The following is a 21,606-nucleotide window of genomic DNA, read 5'->3' as shown; positions in this document are numbered from 1 at the left end:
AATAAATTATTACATATTTTTTAATTTATTACTTAAATAAATTCTTACCCTATTCTCCTACAAACACAACAAAACACACCTAGTAGGTAACATAAACAATGTAATTAATAAATAATGTACAAAATTATCAATAAATTAAATATTTAAATAAAAAGTAATAATTAATTCGTAATTATTACTTATTCAACTTCCCACCCTATTCCTCTACAAACTAAACAACCCACACCTAAAATGTAACTTAAAACTTTGATAATGACACCATTTACATAATTATCAATTTAATAATTAATCATCAATAAAAACAATTCTTAACTTCCCACCATGTACCCCTAAAAACCAACATTATGCACCTAAAATATAACTTAAAAAAATAATTACAAAATCTACAAAATTAATTATCAATTAAACAATGAATAATAAATCAATAATGAATTATTAATTAAATACACTTAATTAACTTCCCACCCATTACCCCAACAAACCCAGCAACCTGCACCTAACAATAGCTTAGCAATATATTAATTACACAATGTACATAACTAATTAGCAATTACATGATTAATATTAGTTGACAATTAATTATTAATTAATTATAATTAATTAACTTCGCCCCCTGTACCCTTACAACCTGCTACAACACTATAAATTACAATGAACAATTAAATTTAATGTAAAAATCACTGGAAAATTACAAATTATACTTAAAAACATTAACATTAATTATATAAACAATTTATAACATGCAATTAAAATATAAACTAAAATACATAAAGATAATTAAAAAGCGATATTTTTTGCAACTATTTTTTGTAAACGATATTAACAACACAGATATTTTTGACAGCAATAATACTTACCTTCAAAAATTGATATTTTTTAAAACAATATTTCCGCAGCACAATATTTCTCAATCACGATATAAAAAACTCAATATTTGTGTGACTCGATATTTTGTCCAAACACCTGCATTTAGTCACTTTGTATGAAGAGATGGTGAGGGAAAGTTGAATGCAGCCCATGATACGTGAGGCTCTACTGGAGACCTTGTTAAAACCGAGTAAGCCAGTAGATTTTTGCTCGTTTTACACACCGTGGTCATTATTAAACATGGAAACTAATATTTTTGCGAAAATTCTGGCAAACCGATTGGCACCGTTGCTCCTGGGTGTGGTTGGCCCAGAACAGGCTGGATTTATTCCTCGCTGGTCCCTGACCTACAACCTTGAAACACTCTTTGGCACAATCTCCCATATTGACCCTGATGTGTGAGCCAAGGCTGTATTTTTGGAGCTCAAAAAACTTTGACTCTGTAGAATGCGGGTTTATGCTGGGGGCACTGCGGCGTATCAGAATGGGGAGTGTCTTTTTGCAACTTGTCCGTGTGCTTTTTATACGCCCAACAGCTCGTATCTGGGTCAACGGTATAGTCATCGGTGCTATAGACATCATGAGGGGCACTAGACAAGGCTGCCCCCTGTCGCCGTTATTATATGCCCTGGTGGCTGTGCCATTGGCACGAGCACTTCGAGATTATCATGCACACAGGGACCTTCAGTTTGCAGATTACACTCTTCTGTATGTGCTCATAACCTAATTCCAGTTCTTCGAGAGGTCTTACTGTTTAATGGGCATTCCGGCTCACGTATTAATTGGGATAAGTTCCTGATATTCCTGCTCACCGCACCCATGACGCCGGTGAAAGGAGAGTACCCTTTGCAGTGGATGACAGACTCGGTGCGTTATTTGGGAATACAGGTCCATAGGACCAGTTAGTAGTGTTGATGGATAATTACGGTAGAGTAGTGCAGAAACTCACGGAGATGGTCGCCCATTGCATACAGTTGGCTCTGTCGCTCAGTGGGCGTATAGCCATAATGAAGATGGTGTTATTGCTCCGCTTTTTGTTTTTATGTATGAAACTTCCAATTCTATTGCCCCGAATGTTGTTTGGTAACTTTAGGGCTCTCCAGGTACATGCTGACGATACCCTATGACATGGGAGGATTGAATGGTTCAGATCTGGAGGCTTACTACAGGTCTGCACAGTGTATATTTGCCCACTAGTGGCTTCCTCTCCACTATCTTTACCACACACTCTGTTTGCAAAACCAGTGTGACACTACAATGTTTTTAATTTCTGGAACACGACGGCTTACTCTTTGCCGTGGCTTATTGAGCAGCAGGCTGGATCATTGCTTTACTCACCGCATGTGCAGATCCACTGGTGTATGGTGTACTTCTCTAAAGGGAGTGGGAAGGGGCTCATGTTTAGAGCAGCCCTAATTAACACTCGATCACTAGGCAGACACCACTAGGATATCTTTGATCGCTTGTCTGATAAAAAGGTTGACCTATTATTTATTACCGAGGCCTGGCTCAATGACTTTTATAATCCTATCATTGAGTTGGCAATACCTGGCGGTTTCAAGATTTCCTGGGTAGGCCGTAAAATCGGGAGGGGTGGTGGTGTTGCGGTCATCTTCAGGGATAAATGGGCCTTTCGCTGTGAAGAGTCCTCTGAGCTAGGAGAGGGTGATGTCCTCGATTTTAGTGTCACTGTTTCCCCTCACGTCTTGCTGGGTGGCACATTGGTTTACAGGCCCCCGGGGCCTGCTGGACCTTTTCTCAAAAAGCTGGCGGATGTTATCATTCCCTGTGCGTTGCGGTTTATGAATTATCTCTTTCTGGGAGATCTTAACATCCATTTGGATAAAGTTGAGGTGGGAGACACCAGCGAATGCATTGACTCTCTTAACCTAGCTCAGCTTACTCAATGGGCCAGCGCACCGACACACATATCCTGCTCCACCTTCCCTATCAAGGTGGAGGATCCTCTGCCGGTGCCCTGGTCTGATCACTTCCTAGCATACTTTTCCTGAGTTCTGGAGGGTAGTATTCCCCCGAGCAATGCCAGTCAAAGCCCGGCTTTTGCTCAAATGGACCCGATGACTTTCAGCTGCTCTCTAGCTGAGTCCAGACCAGCCCCCTCTATTAATTTGGAGGAAGCTCTTGAAAACTTCTCCAGTTGGATTAAGAGAGCGGTGGCCTGTTCCTCTCCCACAGCCCCCAGCAAACTATCCAGGGATTCCCCATCCCAACCCTGGTTTTCGCAGGAGCTTAGACTGCAGAAACAACACTGCAAAAAGGTAGAACATGTATGGCGGCTGGACTATTGCCCTTTGGCGAAATTGAACCTTAGGGAAGCCCAGAAGCTATACTATTCTTCTATAGCTCGGGCCAAAAGCCTCTACTATGTGGATCGCATCAATTTAGCGAGGAACAATTCTAAAGAAATCTTCTCCATCGTCCAGAACTTTATGGCCACTAGGGCAGAATCTGTCACACTCCCCTCGTCAAACGCTTGGTGCGAGGTACTTTCAAATTTCTTTATTGATAAGGTTCGCTCCATCTAAGTTTCCTTTATTTTAGGTGATCATTCCATGACCAGGCCCTCGCCCTCTGAGGTGCCACACACTGGGTCTTCCTCCCTGACGGTTTTCTTACCTATTGAACTTCCTGAGTCACTGAAGATCCTGAAGTCTTTAAAGTCAGGCTCCCCTACCGATCCCTGTGCAGCCAGACTCCTTGCCTCGGTTGCAGAGACAGTGAACCCTGAAGTCAACAGATTTATCAATCTGTACCTTCAGGAGGCCCTTGTTTCTTTGGTATGGAAGCAGGCTAAGATTCTGCCCCTCTTAAAGAAACCAACATTGGATGCGCTGCTCCCAGCTAACTACCACCCCATCTCTCTTATTCCTATCATGCGAAAGCCTGCGAAAAGGTGGGTAACAAACAACTCACAGACTTCATCGAGGGTGTCGGCCGGTCTACTTCATCCAGCTCAATCCGGATTCAGAGCCTCCTATAGCACTGAGTCGGCCTTGATGGAAGTCTCGAAGGCCATTCGGGAATGTTTGGGTTCGGGAGGGAGGGCAGCTCTTATTTTGTTGGATCTCTCGGCAGCATTCAATACTGTCCCCCACTCTTTGTTGCTCACCCGCCTTGCGGACATGGGGTTTTCGGGTGCTGCCTTGAGTAGGCTTAAATCCTTCCTGGATGGGCGCACCCAACAAGTTTGGCTCCCTCTGTTTTCCTCCTCACCTCAGGAGGTGACCACAGGGGTGCCACAGGGGGTCCTCCCTGAGCACCCTTCTCTTTAATTTATACGTCACCCCTCTGATCTATTTAGCTGAAGAGATGGGGGCCAAAATTATAGCTTACGCTGCTGTTTACCTGGGGAAAATCTGACTGCTCCCCGTTACTGGCCAAAAACTGCCTCGCAGCAGTCTTTCAATGGTTCTCCTCAGCACAGCTCAAATGTAATGAGGGTAAGTCTGAAATTCTTCTCTATGGGACCTTGCCTCCCCAGTTCAGAGAAACTCTATGGCCAGCGGCTTTTCCCTTGCCAGCAGCAATGGGGCAACCTGCGAAAAATCTGGGAGTCTGGTTCGAGGAGAATCTTTCTTTTTCCAGCCAGATTAAGAAGCTAGTGGAGAGCTGCTTTGGGTTACTTAAATCCCTTAGGGAATTTTTCCCTTCTCCCCAGAGGAGCTAAGGAAACAGTGACCAGGGTCCTGATTCATTTGCGGCTCGACTACGCCAATGCTTTGTATACTGGCCTGCCGGGCTATCTTCTTACTAAATTACAGGTTGTTCAAAATGCCGCTGCTAGACTTGTTTTTAACATCCCGATGAGAAGCAGTGTCAGACATTTGCGATCGAGTCAAGCCCTGGTCCATCGGGCATTGCATGACTGCGGCCCCTCCTATTTATGGAAGAGGTTCCAGTTCTATGCTCCCACAAGATATCTTCATTCATCTTCTCAGTTCCAGGCCCACACTCCTTGCTTCCGTCTTACCAGAGGGGGAGGCGGCTCACTTGCTGTCAGAGCCTCCTCAGCCTGGAACGCACCCTTTGGCTCTCCGCAGTATTCAAGACTTCTGTCAATTAAAAAAAAAGAATTCGAAGACTTATCTTTTTACTTAAACGAATCTTCAGGCGTCTGTGCTCACTTTTCTTTTCTCCAGGCTTGCGCCGGTACACTCCTCGGAGTATCTGTGCACACTACAAGTGCAAATAACATATGTGGTTCTCCTTAGGGCAGGAGCGGGGGCAGCAAGTGCATTATGGGGCTTGGGTCTGAGGAATGTGGAGGACTTCTTCCAGGATGGGGTTATGCGCAGTTAGGAGCAAGCCAGTGCACAGATTGACAGGCCCACAGTCATGGCTCAGTTTCATTATTATAGGGCTCGTCATGTGATGCGAGACCTCCTGGGGGAGGACCTGCTGGAGCCCCCTGAACTACTGGCCCCTGCTACAAATGGCTACACCACACCCTATTATTGCAAAACTTTATGCATTTGCACAAGAGACTCGGCGGCTGGGAATCACGAAGGTTAGGCTTGATTGGCAGAGGGACCTGGGCATAACCATCATCGACAAACAGTGGACCCAGTTGTGAAGTTGACACATGTTACTGCATTTCAAATATCTCAACAGAGTGTATTATACACCGGCCCGTATCTTACGGTATGGTTTACGTGACCATTCCTGTTGCCTCCGATGTGGAGCTGGGGAGGGTCTGCACATGTAGCTTGGTTTTGGGAGGCAGTGCTGGAAGAACTTGGGGAGATAACTGGTGAGCACAATGAGTTGACCCCTTATTAACGCTGCTGGGATATGTCAGAGACGTCCTGAGGCCTTCCAGGTGACTTGTGACCTTTGGACTGCTGCTAGTGAGGCGTAGACTAGCGATGCGCTGGGCTTGGGGCCGCTTCTGACGGTGAAGGATTGGCATGTGGATATGGCTTATTGCAACACACAGTCGGATACTCATCTCAAGCTGATGCCAGTCTGCAGCCATCCAACAGATTTATGGTGGCCCTGTCAGGCATTCCAGTCTAGCGAGGTGGCAGCCACTGTAGAGGGGGAGATGAGTTGCCAGACTCGTCGGCCGGCTCCCAGTGGGCCAAGAACAATGTGAGGACTGCTAGGTGTGTGAATTGTTCAGTAGGCTGCGTAGTTCTGGGACGGAATAGCTGTGTCGGCTGCTCCATCCCGCTGAAGGAGGGGCAGTGTATTGAATCTCCTTGAGGAGGGGTGGCGACCTATGCAGATGATGTTTCGGAAAAGGCTGGTGCCATCTATACTGTTATGCTTCTTGATCGCTTTCTTGTAACCCTGACATTCTGTTTCTGTCGCTTGTTCATCTGCAACATCTGTACCTGCTCGGTCTGTTCCATGCCTGTGAATTTATAGGCATTGTCCTTTGTACGGTGGATTAAAAATCAAAATACAATTACAAACAAACTGTCATCCAATGTTCACCTCTTATTTCCTGAAGTTTTTAAGATAAAGATTGCAAAAATCAATAGATTCTTGTATTGATGAAAATTACATTTTAATGTCACCAAAATTAAGTTCACTCCATCTTGGAACTAAGAGTGTTCTGAGCTGAGGGACCTTTTAGACCTTGACTAATACTTCTTGTATGCTTTTCGCAGGCTGAGCGAGATGCAATACTTTCTAAAAGTCGTCTTTTACAACAAATGGCTGTGGGCTTCCATCTGCTGAGTCCTACCCCATTTTCAGGTCAGTCTGAACGTCAAAATATACATTTATTAAGACAAGCTTGTCCATGTAAACTATAAAACATATATAATTATAAACCATATCCAGCATCTTCTATAAACTATTTACCCTAAATGTGAAATATACAATCATCGTTTTAAATAAAATTAGCACCAGTATTTTTCCATTATATATTTCAAAGAAAAAGCCTTTCTTAGGGCCACAGTTATAGATTTCTTATCAGAAATAAATTGGCAAGCATCATTCTACGTAATACCAATATCATTTCTGCCATAGAACATCTGCAGGATCTGGCTCTATCATATAAGTAGTAACCTATTCCTATTGGCTGGATAAATAACCTGACACCTCTGCCTAAGCTTTGGTCTGGGTAAGATAGGCTGAAGTTGCCTTGTTCCTTATAAAGGCTACTCCCTTATCAAATGACAGCTGGGAGGGAGTATCCCTGACCTGAACTTAATTAAGCTGTGGTTCTGGGATGTCTTCAAATTGTTTTGTAAACTGCGCCTCCAAATTATGTTTAGCAAACAATCTACTCCACCTCAGAGCAGACCCAGACGCATTCGGCAGATTTTCACTCTTTCAGTTAGAGCTTGTCTCCAGAATACTTTTGATTCTCACGCCCATCTCTTTTTCCATTACGCTAAATAAAAAACCCACCTCGCGGCCTGAGCTGTTAAATCAACTGTCACTTGGATAAAACAGAGTAAAAGAGCTTGACCTGTTTACCATATGGGTCTATTTTCTGGCTTAGGGCAAATTTGCCACCAGACACGCAAATATTACACTTAGGGCCCGATTCCGATCGGAAGAGCTGCGAACGCGATCCGGCCGGAAAAAGTACGAGCCGAACGCGTGTTTACAGACCGAGCTGTACGAGCAAGCAAGTACGATGCGGGAAACGCGAAATCGCCGACCGAATCGTTTACGGCTCCGAACCGGTCCGTACGTCTCGTCCGTAAGCAAAACGCGCCGTGCAATGGAGGCGATTTCTTTTTTTAAGTTCAAGAAAAGGTTTATTGGAAAGATTATTATGATCATAAAAACAATACTTCATATATGCACTTATTTGTTAATACATAAATACATGAAGGTGTAATAAAGAATAACGATATATAATATCCATTAAAATAGTAAAAGGATAATATAGAAGATGATATGAATACAAGCAAAGGTTCACAGAAATCGTAAATAACAGTACATGTCAAAAATACACAATTAAAATTAAAAAAAATATATATATATATAGATATATATAATAGAAAATGATAAATTAAACATAATTATAAATAAACAATAGGAGGTCACGGAGGCTTGGTCACTTCTTGTTGTGAGGGAGCAGGTAAAGGAGTTTTCTTCACGGTATCGTCTAGAAATTGTGTGAGTGGGCCCCAAAGGTGAGAACGTTTAGTAGCAAGAGAGATAGGATGAACGAGTGCTGTATCAAGGCGATGATTGTGACATACAGCATACCACCAAGCTAAATAGGACAATTTAGAGGAATCTTTCCAGTTTTTTGATATTTGCTGAAAAGCTACAGCTATTAACAAATCAATAAGTGGTAACTGAGATTGACTTGTTTTCCGGTCCGGTGTTAAACTACCTAGGAAAATGTTTGTAGGGGAGAGTGGAATTGTGGTGTGAAATATAGTGTTGATTTGGTGCCAGACCTGTTTCCAAAATATAAAAACATGTGGACATGTGAAAAGCATATGATGGAGATCAGCGTGAACCTGGGAACATGTCCAGCAAGTGTTGAGATTTGTGTTGTGTATTTTATGTAGGTATGTGGGAGTAAATAACAATCTGTTGTAAATAAAGAAGAGTGTTTGTGTTGTGCTGGCCGCTCTGGATGATTTCCTAAGTTTTGTCCAAATTCTGTTCCAAAAAGAGATAGGCCAATCTGTTCCCAAATCGGATTCCCACGAGAGTTCCACAATGGAGGCGATTTCTAACTGTGTAAGTACGATGCACGAATTGGATGGCCAGATCGCGTTGTAGCGTCCAACACGTAAAAGTTCTGGGACGCAGACCTCAGGGGGCCGTAGGGGGACCCCCTTCACCAGTAGCCGTATAAGTCGGTCACAGGTGGGGACCCAAGGGTCCCCCCTACACATGCATGTACGGTGCACATGGTACCGACACGTCCCCATGACAGGGGGTGCTCTTTACCGCAACCTACATTTTTGTCAATGGCAGCCTATGTACGCGTCGTACTACAGGCTCCCTCCCATTGACTTCAGTGGGGCTCCGAGCGAGCCGTGTCCGTCCGCGCTTGTTCGCACCGTACTCAGGCGCTCGGAGCCCCGGGGCACGTGTCGGTCGGTAAACCCTCCGGATCGGAGTCGGACTGAGGCTTTTCCGACCAGGATAGGAATCGGGCCCTTAATTGTATAAATATTCTTTATTTTTATGTTTGCTTTCTTTTCCTACATTTTCTTTTCTCTTTCATTCTTGCTACAGCACCTGTTCTGCTGTCAGATGACTGTCATACGTAGTCACTATTTGATGGAGAAAGATTTGCACTGTGGCCTCTTGCTTTTTCATGGTCCTGGATGTTACTAGTTTGCTGAACCCACGCTGCTTTTTCAGTCTTTATAATCAGGTCAGAGTCATCTAAGCACTGAACCCTTTGATAAATTCAGGGCCTGGAAGCCTCACACCCTTGCACCTTGGCATGTCATTATGTTCTATCTTTAAGCCCTCCTCCACTGGTCATTCCATTGTCAGTTACCTCTTAGTTGCCATAGTTACAAGCACTACACCAGCATTCATTGAAAAATGATGAAAGAAATTAGAAGTGGAAGATATTTATCTCCTATTTCCTGATCAGACTAGAGCATGATTGCTGTATCCAAGAAAAATATACTCAACCCCACCAATAAGTTAGTAGAACGCTGTCACTATTATCGATATCAAATGTACCATACCTAGGAGTTTTGTTTGACTGCATCCTAAACCTGGTGGTTCTGTCACTGGCGTAGTCAGAACAAGATTTTATTATATGGGAATCACCTAAGGTTGTACTCACTCCGTTCTGCTTCGTGCCTAAAATAATCAGTATGTGTTTGTTTTGAGGGTCTTCCACGTAGCTGTAACACTTAAGTTGGTGATCAAAGTGAGTCCAGAGCAGAAAACTGAGCCTTGCATGATGGAGATATTGGCTTCTTCAAGAACACAAGATCCACTTCCTGTAATCTTGTTTTCCTGTCCAATAGCAGTCTGATCCAATAGAAGTCAGAAGCAACTAAACATAAAACTTCATCGACATCTACCCTTTACCACAGTGTCTCTTACATGAGGTCTCAACATAGTCTTAACTAATCTGTCAAGGCCACAAATGCCAAAGACGGTATGGACTGTATCTTTAGAGATAGTGCCCAAACTGAGACAACATAGGTTGGCGCTGGCAAGAGGGTGTTGTTCCTGACAGATGAGCGTGCCCGTTTAATGTTAATATTTTGCTGAAACGGTAGATGCCTGGGACCAGATGGTCTCCCAGTTGAGTATTTCCAAGCAAACTCCCCCTCACTTCTTCCTGCACCACTAGAGGCTCTTTGTGAGGCCCGAACCAATGGTGCCTTACCGAACCACATGCGGAAGGCCATGATAATGATGCTTTTAAAGCCCGGAAAGTACTCCGCAGATCCTGGTTCGTACAGGCTCCTCGCAAACGTACTGTCACTGCGTTTGGGTCGTTTTGTTATGCACCTGGTGCACAAAGATCAGTGCAGCTTTATGCTGGGAAAGGGCTGGGAATCAGATGATGCTCTCCGACGTGAAGCACAAGACACTGGACGAGGCGGTTGAGGCAGTGTTGGTTGCCTTTGATTTTGAGAAGGAGTTTGATACCCTACCCTGGGGCTATTTATGGGAGGTACTGCAGCGGATGGGTATGGGTCTGAGTTTCTTGACATAGTGCCCAGAGCAAGGGTGTGCACAACAAATTGTGTCTGATGCCTTCAATATTGAGAGAGGTACTAGGCAGGGATGCCCACTGTCCCCGCTCCTTTTTGCACTTGCCATGGAGCCATTAGCCATACACCTGAAGGTAGAATTGGGAGACTGGGGTGTGCGTGTGGGCGGCGTGATGCATGTGTACGCAGATGACACCCTGATACATGTGACGGATCCGGAACACTCAGTGCCTCACCTCCTGCGTCTTATGACTCACTTTGGGCGAGTTTCAGGCCTTCACGTCAACCGCCACAAGACATGCTTTTCCCCATGGTGTCCCTAGCAGTCAGCAAGGAAACAATTCTCCCGGACGTGAGTTTGCCGTGGGAGACCCGTCAGTTTCGTTATCTGGGAAAGCAGATGACGCATGACTTAGCCTAACACTACAAACTGAATATAGGTCAGGTATTGGTGGGCCTCACAGGCTCTATGCAGTTCTGGAACACACTACCGTTGTTGGTAATGGGCAGAGTGGCCCTAAATAAAATAGTGTCACTACCCCGGTGCCTATACACTATGCAGAATTCGTCCTGTGTCTTGCCAAACTCCTTATTTAAAAGGCTGGATAGATTTTTGGTGTCCCTAGTGTGTATAGGAAAGCGGAGCTGGGTCTGGCTAGAGATCCTAAAGCTGAACATGGCTGAGGGCAAACTCGGCTTCCCAGACCTTAACCTATACTACTTGACTTGATTACCTCAATATGCAGCATTATGGTGCGATGACAAACCCAACTGGGAAAAGTCGTTATCGGAGGGATCAACATCTGCAGATGACCTTCCCAGGATACTTATGTGGGGCCGTAGCTCACCGGCGGATGCCCCCTTAATAGTCCGATGGGTTGCGCAAGCCTAAGAAAGAGCGGTCGCCCAAATTCGAAAATAAGTGCCCTATGCTAAGTTGCTTCCCTTTTGGTGGCTGCGTCCGTTTGCGCACATATGGACCTCCATAGATGTTTCATGCTGGGTGGAGGGTGCTTGCCACAGAGTGGGAGACCTATATCTGAATACGACCTTCATGACAATGGAGGAGGCAGGAGAGCATTACGTCATAGGTCCCAGACAATTTTTTCAGCATGCAAGTGTATCCCACACAACCAAGGAGCTATTGACGACCTTCCTTGCTGAACCTAGTGAATCAAACATTCTGAGGGTGTTACTGGACCCCGGATCCACCAAAGCGATCATATCTCGACTACACACTGCCCGAAAAAAGCGATAGGCAGACATACTTAATGTCTGCTCAAGATAGGTGGGACAGAGACCTAGAGAGCCCCCTCACAAACAGAGTGGAGACACGCCCAACGCAAGTGCAGGAGGTGGCCAGCAACACCAGTTTTACATTTTCTCAATTTTATTACTTGCATAGGGCCTACCTGACACCACCACAGCTACAAGTCTGTAACCAACACGCACTGCCGGGTGCACAAGATGTGGGGTGGTCCCAGCTGGCTTTCCAGACGTCACGTGGAAATGCCAGTGTCCACGTCACATTACATTGTTATTACAATTTTTTACAATTATTATCGAATAAAACAGATATTATTTGGGGGGGAGATTGTGTGGGCGCTGCACAGTGTGACGGCTATAAAAGCTAAGTCAACAGTACGATACTGCTTGTTGGGACTGTTGCCATTCCCTGAGAAGGGTAGCAAGATGTGATATAAAGTTTGCCTAACTGGGACTGTTACTCGCTAGGAGACGCATTGCAATTCATTGGGCGAGCTCAGTGCCGCCGAAAGGAAATAAGTGGATGGCTGATTTATTGTAGTGAGCTGTGGCCGAGGAATGTTGTGTCCGAAAGGTCCGCACAGATGAAAATGCAGAACAGGTCCTAGAGCTCTGGGGTGAAATGGTAGACCTTCTGGGTACCAATAGCGAAGAGGTAGATGGCAGCTCTGGCCCGGGCTCGCCGCTGGCTGCGACTGAGACATGCCCCATAGTGGTGGAATCTCAGGTGCCTCCCGCTGACTCTGCGATACCCCCAAACCCTCCCATGACAGCAGACTGACTTTATTACTTAAACGGATGAATGGTGTAAACAGAATGAATATGTGCTGGCTGGAAGGTTGGTTGACTGTGAATCGTCGTGAAGACTTTTGGGCACGCTCTGCACCCCACCCCATCCTCACCGGCCCCCAGCACCTGGGCAGATGTTCTAAGACAAATCTATGAGAGGTCATACGTGTGCGATTGTGCATTGCTTCCCTGTATTTCTCACCTGTTCCTGTCCTACCGCCCTGAGATGATCTGCCCCCCCCCCCCCACTGGACTATCTCCCCTTGGTGGAGAAGAGACTTTACCACACTGCAATTTGTTTGCACTATAATTTGTTTGATGTCGGGCTGTTGCCCTGATGGTTCTCATTTTTACAAGTGCATGTGTCGTAACATCTGAAAAATGTGAATAAAAACATTTTGGGAAAAAACAAAATAATTTTTGTTGTTGAAGGTGCAGTTAATTCGTTTAGTTGATTTTCATTATTGTAATAACTTGGCATGGAAAAGACATGCATCCTCATCTTTCTCTACGGTGATTTTGTGTGAAAAGCGGCTTATGCTCGTAGGTATGTGTAGTGATTACACAAGACCCATCCTCGTCTCCAAATTTGTAGTGATTACACAAGACAGGTAAGTGTAAGAGCACGTACTTTATTGAATGTTCGTCTCCACAGCTTCCAGGAACTGACAACCTCCTGGGATTCAAACTATAGCATTCCTAGAGAATGGATGAACAGCATGCTAATGAGAAACTACTACAGTATGGTTTTTCAAATGTCGTTTCTTCAGCATAGAAAAAGTTTAAACATAATTGAACTGACAATGCAGTCGACGAAAGTGCCTAAAATATGAATCCAGAACGAGTCCAAAACTGCCTTGTGGAAGGGAGACCCCCGTTTGACCTACCTCGTGTGCATTGGGTGTTGAACTTGGCTTGTCAGTGTGGAGAATGGGCCAGTGACTGACAGACTGGCAAAATTATTATTTGGCGCCCCTTTGTGTGGAGCGGAAGCCCTGGGCCCATTTCTTCATCGCCAGAGGGAAATAATGGATTTTGCATGACTGTGTACTCAGGAGAAGATGTAAAAATGAGTTATGATCAGTCAGGCAGCTCACTGGCTTGGTTAAATTCCTGCGTATCTCAGAACAATTCCCTTTTGTAAAATCTAAGGCTTCTTTATACAGTGAGGTAAAATGCTTCACATAGCAGTCTCCTAGCCATAGAAGCAAACAAAAGGAAGCTGGCCTCTTTGTGGGGAGCCAAATGAGAAGCAGATTTGTTTGTCTTCCTGAAATACACAAAGCCACTGTTGCTGCAAGGATTAGGAGTTCCTGCTCCTGAAGGGAAACTCTAGCCTTTCCACAACTATTTGTGCATTAAAGGTCCACTATACGTGGGACATTACTATCTTTCTTTACCACTTTTTAGCCAGTAAGCGCGGAGTCATCATTATGCAGTGACATACTGTACTGTCAACACTAAAGCTAAATTTCCCTCTGCAGTACAACTGTGGTGGTATCACAGCTGCAGTAGCGGCCCGTGGAGGGAGTTCCGGGTGCGGGGTAGTAAACTCCGGCTCACGGCCAACCGGAGTAATGTAGAGAAATAAATAAATAAATACATTTCATTGCGCATTTGGCGTTTCATCGCATGCAACGAAATTAGTTTTATTTGTTTATTTCTCTACATTACTCCGGTCGGCCTTGAGCCTGAGTTTACTACCCCCACCTTGCCTCTCCCCCACTCCGCATCACCGCCCCGCGGAACTCCCTCCATGTGCCGCTACTGCACAGCGGCCACACCGAAGTTCGGTGCATCAGTATCAACGCAGAGATCAACATGACCACATCTGTGTCTGGTCACATTTGCAATCTGCACAGAGCAGCCCTAACAAAAGTTAGTTTTTGCCTCATATCCTCATGGTAATGCTGAATTATGAGGTGGTCCTGGGACCACTACATGGCACCCGCAATAAAAGTTTCTGGGGGTCGAGTGAGAGAAAGCTCCCTTTGCTCTCACCCTCCATACTTGTACTAAGTGAAAGTTATCCAATGGGACTAAACTCTATATTTTGCTAAATATTTATGCAAGTTGTAGTGGGCAAGTAGGCCTGGCCAGGAGCTCTAACAAGGTTCATCCTTCTCTATCGGCGGCTAGCCATGCCACCTGCTTAACTGTCATCCAATGTTTGCAAGGGCGTATGGGAAAGGCTAGCGTCCGAGCGCAGCGCAAGCGGCACTCCTATATTCTAATCGTGAGGATGATACGGTCTTTGCGGCACAGAAAGAGCAGGGGATGCCTCTGTTTAGGCAGAGCAGGTATCGGAACGGTTCCGCCGTTATTATGAAAAGCTCTACACGTTGCGACTCTCACATGACGATCAAGCCACAATGAATTATCTTGCACATATCAGCATGAAATGGCTGACGACAGCGCAAAGGGAACACCTCATTGCCCCATTGCGTCCCATGGAGAGAGAGCGGGGCTAAAGGATATGCAGAGCAGGAAAGCACCTGACATAGATGGGTTGACGGTAGCCTTCTATAATGCCTATCAAGATAAGCTTGTACTGCATTTGGGTTCAATGACATAATATCGAGAACACAAATATTGTGATACATAAATATTGTGTCAAAAATATTGATCACAAGGTTGATAATGGTGATGTGAGTCTGTGTTTAGTATTTAAAAGTCTGCATCATTACTTATGGTCCATTGATGTAACTGTACGCTTGCTATTGATCACACTTCTTGCGTTGACAACTTATTTTCCCATCTGTAAATTGTGCTTTTCAGTGGAAAAAAATAAAAAATATAGTTTAAAAAATATATATATATTGATCACAAAAATATTGTTTTCCGATAAATTTAACGGTAAGTACAAAAATATCGAAAACAATTATCGTTTCACACTATTATCATTAAAAAACACACAAAATATCGATTTTTAATAGAAATATATAGGTTAAAATTGAAAATATTAAATATTTTAATACATAACATTACTATAATATAAAATACATACATTTAAGAAACATTTTATACTACCTATAAATATATACTTACATAAACATACACACATGCACATATATATATATATATATATATATAACAAAAGGAATGTATAACTCTAGCACGCTTTATTGAAGTATGTCTTCATTGTCTATTAGGTGAAAATTGTTGCTGCTGCTTCTCTTTGCACTAAGCACTGTCACTTTAAGTACTATAAAATGGTGTCTGAAGCCAAGGAGCGTTGTCATGTGATCAAGGTCCAGGAAGGACCGAAACGCGTCATGGCCGACTAGCCCAAATAAAATTATTGCACAGAAACGTGGTCCGTGCCTGCTCTATATCCTAAAGATTGGGGATTACAAGTAGCAGTTAAGCAAGATATATCTATCTATATATATATATCTATATATATATATATATATATATATATATATTTTTTTTTTTTTAAATCCAATTCCAAAGTAAGGCGCGCTCTCAGTTTAGGGTATAACAGCGATCTTTATTCCGACGTTACGCGTTTCGAGAGTGAACTCTCTTGAGTTCACTCTCGAAACGCGTAACGTCGGAATAAAGATCGCTGTTATACCCTAAACTGAGAGCGCGCCTTACTTTGGAATTGGATTTAAAATTTGTGCCGGCTGTGGCTCTACCGGCCCCGTGCGCCACCAGACTATGGGCGGATATCCCAGGAGGAGCTGAATGAGGTTTGAAAATATATATATATATATATATATATATATATATATATATATATATTGGTAGCGGTAGCCACAATATACAAAAACAGTTCAGTCGTACAGGAATGAGGCGGCACACTGTCCTGATGATATAGGTGTTTTTAATCGCTCACCAACAACAACGCGTTTCAGCCATAGAACGGCCTTTGTCAAGTTGCCAAGTATTGTTTTACGTACGAATCGTACTTCACCGGTTGGACGGGACTTGTACGATTCGTACATAAAAAAATACAGATACGAGGCCTTTGGGAAAATATTTTCCCGGATCGGAATCGGCCCCTATATGTTGTAATCATGCGAGGACCACTGGCGGTCACATAATTGTCAGTATTAGTTTCCTTTTTGCGGAATAAGACCTCACTTTGTTTGACATTACGCAATTTATCAGAAGCTTGTTTCAGGATTTTGTCACTGTATCCACGTTGTTTAAATCTCATTACCATAGTACTCTTCTCAGTATTAAAACCCCTATCGGTGCTGCAATTCCTGCGAGCTCTTAGTATCTCCCCATAGGGAATACTGTTGATCAAAGAAGGGGGGATGATGGCTACGGGCATGTAGCAAAGCATTCCCTGATGTTTCTTTTCTGAAGAGGGCGGTAGTGAGTTTATTATTGATATTGTGAACAGAGATTTTTATGTCAAGGAAATCACATGAGGTTTTGCTGATCGAATGAGTGAAACTTAAATTCAAATCATTGACAGATAATGCATCAATGAACTCCCTTGCTAAGTCTACACCTCCGTCCCAGATAATGAAAAGATCGTCGATGTATCTTAGCCATAAGGGGACGTGTTCAGTATATTTTTCAAAGGTATCGCTCCAGACCACCTGCTGCTCCCACCAGCTCAGGAAAAGATTCGCAAGACTGGGGGCGAAGCAGGTACTCATCTCTTAAAGCATTAGTGTATGATTCAACATATCCAGAGGTTGACGTTGTAAATAATACATACAGGCTTCCACCCACTTCTATTGGTCAATGCATGTATACAAAGAACATACATCAAGGGAGATCATGACAAAACCTTCTTCCCATCTTATATCATGAATACGTTTTAAAAAGGCAGTAGTGTCTTTACAATAAGATCTAAGATCTGCAACGTATGGAGCTAAAAAATTGTCCAAAAATATTGATGTATTCTCAAGTAGACCATCATTAGAAGACACGATAGGCCTGCCTGGTGGTTTCTTAGGATGTTTATGTACCTTAGGTAATAGGTACAGACATGGTACCTTCGGATTTTCATTCCTTAAGAATTTATATTCATCATCATCAAGAAGACCTTGCTTCCACCAATTGATAAGAAGATTGTGATATCTTATTATCGTTTCTTCATAGCATTTCCAACTGATGACTTCATAACAGTTTTTTATCATTTAGCTATCACAAAGCCTCGTTCTTGTAATACTCAGTATTCATTAAAACAACGTTCCCACCTTTGTCAGAAGGTTTGATGGTCAGGGTTGGATCTTCTAGCAGATTTTTTAATGCTTCTCTTTGTCCCTTTGTGAGGTTGTCCCGGATACGATAATCCTGATTATCCCTCATCTTGATAAGTTCGTGCATCAGCACTGAGTGGAATGATTCAATATTGTCATGCGCTGTATTGGGATTACATTTTGATTTCATTTTAAATCCGCTTTTGCTTTTTGTATCAACTGAGAATCCCAAAGACTGTAATTGCGCTCCTTCCGTTTCACCACTGTTTTGTGAATTATTTCTCTCTAGTTCATGTAACTTTAAGATACTCCCAAGTCATCCAACTTGACAAAGGCTGTTCTACAGCTGAAACGCGTTGTTGGTGGTGAGCGATTAAAAACACCTATATCACCAGGACAGTGTGTCGCCTCAATCCTGTGGGACTGAACTGTGTATATATATATATATATATATATATATATATATATATATATATATATATATATATATATATATATATATATATACATATGTTTGTATATTTATATATAATTATATATAACAATACTCTTATAAAAATATTATTTCACATTATATTGCATTTTTAATGTTTTTTAAAATGTACTTATATAAAACACACATATACATATCTGTATGTATATATATATATATTTATATATATATATGTGTATAATAAAACATAACATAATGAACAAATTAAACAAAAAAATACATTTACAAAAATAATGTATAAATATATAAATAATAATATATATGCATATATACAATTATAATAAAAATGTACATTTAAACAAATAATAATATTACATACACTTAAACAATGTTAAAAAAGTACTAAAATCTGTGAAAAATAGATATACTCCTGCGAAATGTTTCCGAAAAAGTCACACAAGCGGAGCACGTATCTCGGAAGTCGAGGACGTCACTCACACGCTGCGGGGCGAGGTCACGACCCTGACGACGACCATGAAAGAGGTCCTTTGGAGAGTCGATGATGCGGAAAATCGAGCTTGACGAAACAATCTTCGCTTTCTAGGCTTTCCGGAGGCCATTGAAGGGGCAGATGATGGTGCGTACCTGCGTAAGTGGCTCTTGGATACATTCCCTGATGCCCACTTTTCACCATGCTTCATCATAGAGAGAGCTCACAGAATACCAGGGGCCAGACCACCAATGGGAGCACCCCCACGGCCGCTGATCGCAAGGTTCCTTAATTACCAAGACAGGGACGTCATCCTTAGGGTATTTCGACAAAAGGGGGAAATCCGAAAGGACAACGCGAGAATCATGGTACTCTCGGACTACTCCCGAGAGGCAACGCAAAACGTTTGATTCTGTGAAAGACAAACTGTGGCAGCTGCAAATTACGGACATGCTCCTCTTTCCTGCTAAACTTAAGGTGATTTACAAGATAAGACTTTATTTATTAACACTCCAGAGAAAGCATTGCACTGACTGGAGGAGCGCCCCTTACCGAGAGCACTCATAGACATGCCACCGTGCTCTGGAAAAGCCCCCTCACTGCGCAGCAGTAAATTTAGATCGCAACATCATACAAGGAGGAATAAAGAGACTGCCCCGAACACGGCACTCAGACCGACGCCCTACCGGAACAAGAGAGTGACAGGGACCGCAACGCGAGCATTGGATTTCGAAGGCATCCCCCGTCTGGGCAGCTCCAGAGGGCTAGAGAAGTCAAAGGAACTTGTCATGCGCCACTTGGCGTACTGCAACAACCAGGATATTACTACGGACTCAGAAGAAGATCACCCTTTGTTGCAAAATATTAATATCCTGGAATGCACAGGGAAGATTGGCATAGAAACTGAAAGAGACACTCGGACACAACCCGTGGATGACGAAGCTGATGAGTAGCAGATGGCCGGAGAGCGGCAGGAATAGCCGACTAGAGAAAGACACCACACGCCACCCAGTGTGTCCTGTCTCGATTTTTTTGTGCTTGTCTCTCTCCTCCCTCTTCCTCTCAGCTTTCCCCTCCCTTCCCCCCTTTTTTTCCTCCTTTGTTCCCTATTTTGTTATTTTTGTTCTTTTCTCCTTCTTCTCTTAGGTCTGGACTGTTTGAACTATCGTGGTTCTCGGTGAACACTTCCGACCTGCTAGCTAGGCTTTGAGTTTACCAATTTGAGAGCCTAACCCCCAGATAGCTTAGTTGGGGCTTGTGAATTCAAGAGGGGGGACTGGAGAGACAGAGAGAAGTTTGAGACAAAGGGTTTTGGGGGGTGGGCGATGGACCTTGTTAATCTGATCACGACACAGTTGGTCCTGTTGACCCTAGGGATAGTCGGTTGGATACTTGGGGGGTGTTAGGAATGGGGGTTGGGGTTTCTTTACAGTAATATGGCAAAACAGTAAGACAACTGACACTATCAGATTGCAGAGACTACAGCAGTGGGGAGGGGGAGATGGACCTGCCGCTAGGTTGGACATTACACATCACCAGGATGGCTACACCGGATCAAGGAATGTACTCGATCCTTTCATGGAATGTGAACGGGATGGGTAATAAGATTAAGAGAGGACTAGTGGCCGCGTATTTTAAAAGATTGAAACCTGATGTCATTCTCCTACAGGAGACTCACTTAAAAGGCACCAATGTGGTTTTCTAGGCCGAGGTGCATATAAAACATTAGCCCATGCTGGATTTTCCACCGGGGCAAGGGGTGTAGAAATATTAATCAGGAAAAGCCTACCCTTCAGACTAGAATGCACTTGGACAGATCCCAATGGTACATATGTAGCGGTTAAAGGAGTGTGGAACAGACGATACGTCCCTTTTATTAGTGTATACGCACCACCTAGGCTCCAACGGCAAACACTGGATAAGCTTGCAGCAATTCTGCTAGAGGCGGGTTCTGACACACACATTATCAGGGGTGACTTTAGTGACGTGATGGACCCCACAATTGACCGTACAACTGTCACGACGAGAGAGCCCAGAGAGATACCACTTAAACGGTTTGCAGACACATTAACACTTACAGACATATGGCGCAGGCAGCATTCCCAGACCAGAGCCTATTCCTTTTACTCAGGGGCCCACAAAGCCTTTTCAAGAATAGATTACATATTCACCCCTGTGGGTGACCTAGGGGAGGTACATGAGGCAGAATCTTTGGCAAGAGGCCTCTCGGATCACTCGCCCTTGTGGTTCACAGTAGGCACCCGTACGCACTGGCATAACAGGGAATGGAAACTTAACGCTTGGGAATTAATGGACTCTCAGTTCGCAAAGGAACTCAGGACAGATACAGAGCTATATTTTAACGGAAATGTGGGGTCGGTAGACTCGGCCATTACACAATGGGAGGCATACAAACCTGTACTATGGGATAGGGCGCAAAACATAGCTCATAAAAAACGGAAAGAGGAAGAAGAGATCACCGGGATTGAATCCTGATTAATGCAGCTCGAAACACGACCAAGTACGGGCAATGATCCCTCTTTGCTACGCAGTTTACAACTTCTTAGACAGGAATATTTCACATTGGCTAGAAAAGATGCACAACACGCGATACAAGCCATGCACCGGCGACTGTACGACACAGGCGACAAGACAGGCATATTGCTTGCATGACTTAGCAAAAAAGAGCTTGACAGTAGATGGGTATCCCAGATACAGGAGGAGGACGGACGGATTCATGTGACCCCAGTCGCAATAGCCAATGCCTTTGCAGACTATTATGAGGCCTTTTATGCACCACGAAACTTGGCCGAGGTATCACAAGTTCAAGAGTATCTACGGGCGATACAGCTCCCTAAATTAGCGGACAGTGAGTCAAAGTCATTGGACAGTAAGATTACAAAAGAAGAAATCATGACAGCCATTGGCCAGATGAAAGCTGGGAAGGCC

At 43.7% G+C, this 21,606-nt stretch overlaps 1 protein-coding gene across 3 annotated transcripts in view; it reads left to right on the top strand.

Annotated features, from left to right (window-relative positions):
- The window catches only part of LOC146821570 (uncharacterized), a 352,265-nt gene that overhangs the window by 103,913 nt on the left and 226,746 nt on the right, over positions 1-21,606 (top strand). The window contains exon 2 of one of the 3 annotated variants that reach the window (XM_085612587.1): positions 6,504-6,591. The exons of the other annotated variants lie outside the window; for them this stretch is intronic. The gene's annotated coding sequence lies outside the window, so the exon portion shown is untranslated. The remainder of the gene's footprint in view (positions 1-6,503; positions 6,592-21,606) is intronic. 3 annotated transcript variants of the gene reach the window in all.

This window comes from Triturus cristatus, chromosome 6 (assembly GCF_964204655.1).
Source record: "Triturus cristatus chromosome 6, aTriCri1.1, whole genome shotgun sequence".
Classification (NCBI taxonomy): Eukaryota; Metazoa; Chordata; class Amphibia; order Caudata; family Salamandridae; genus Triturus; species Triturus cristatus.
This window is presented reverse-complemented; position numbering and strand designations above follow the sequence as displayed.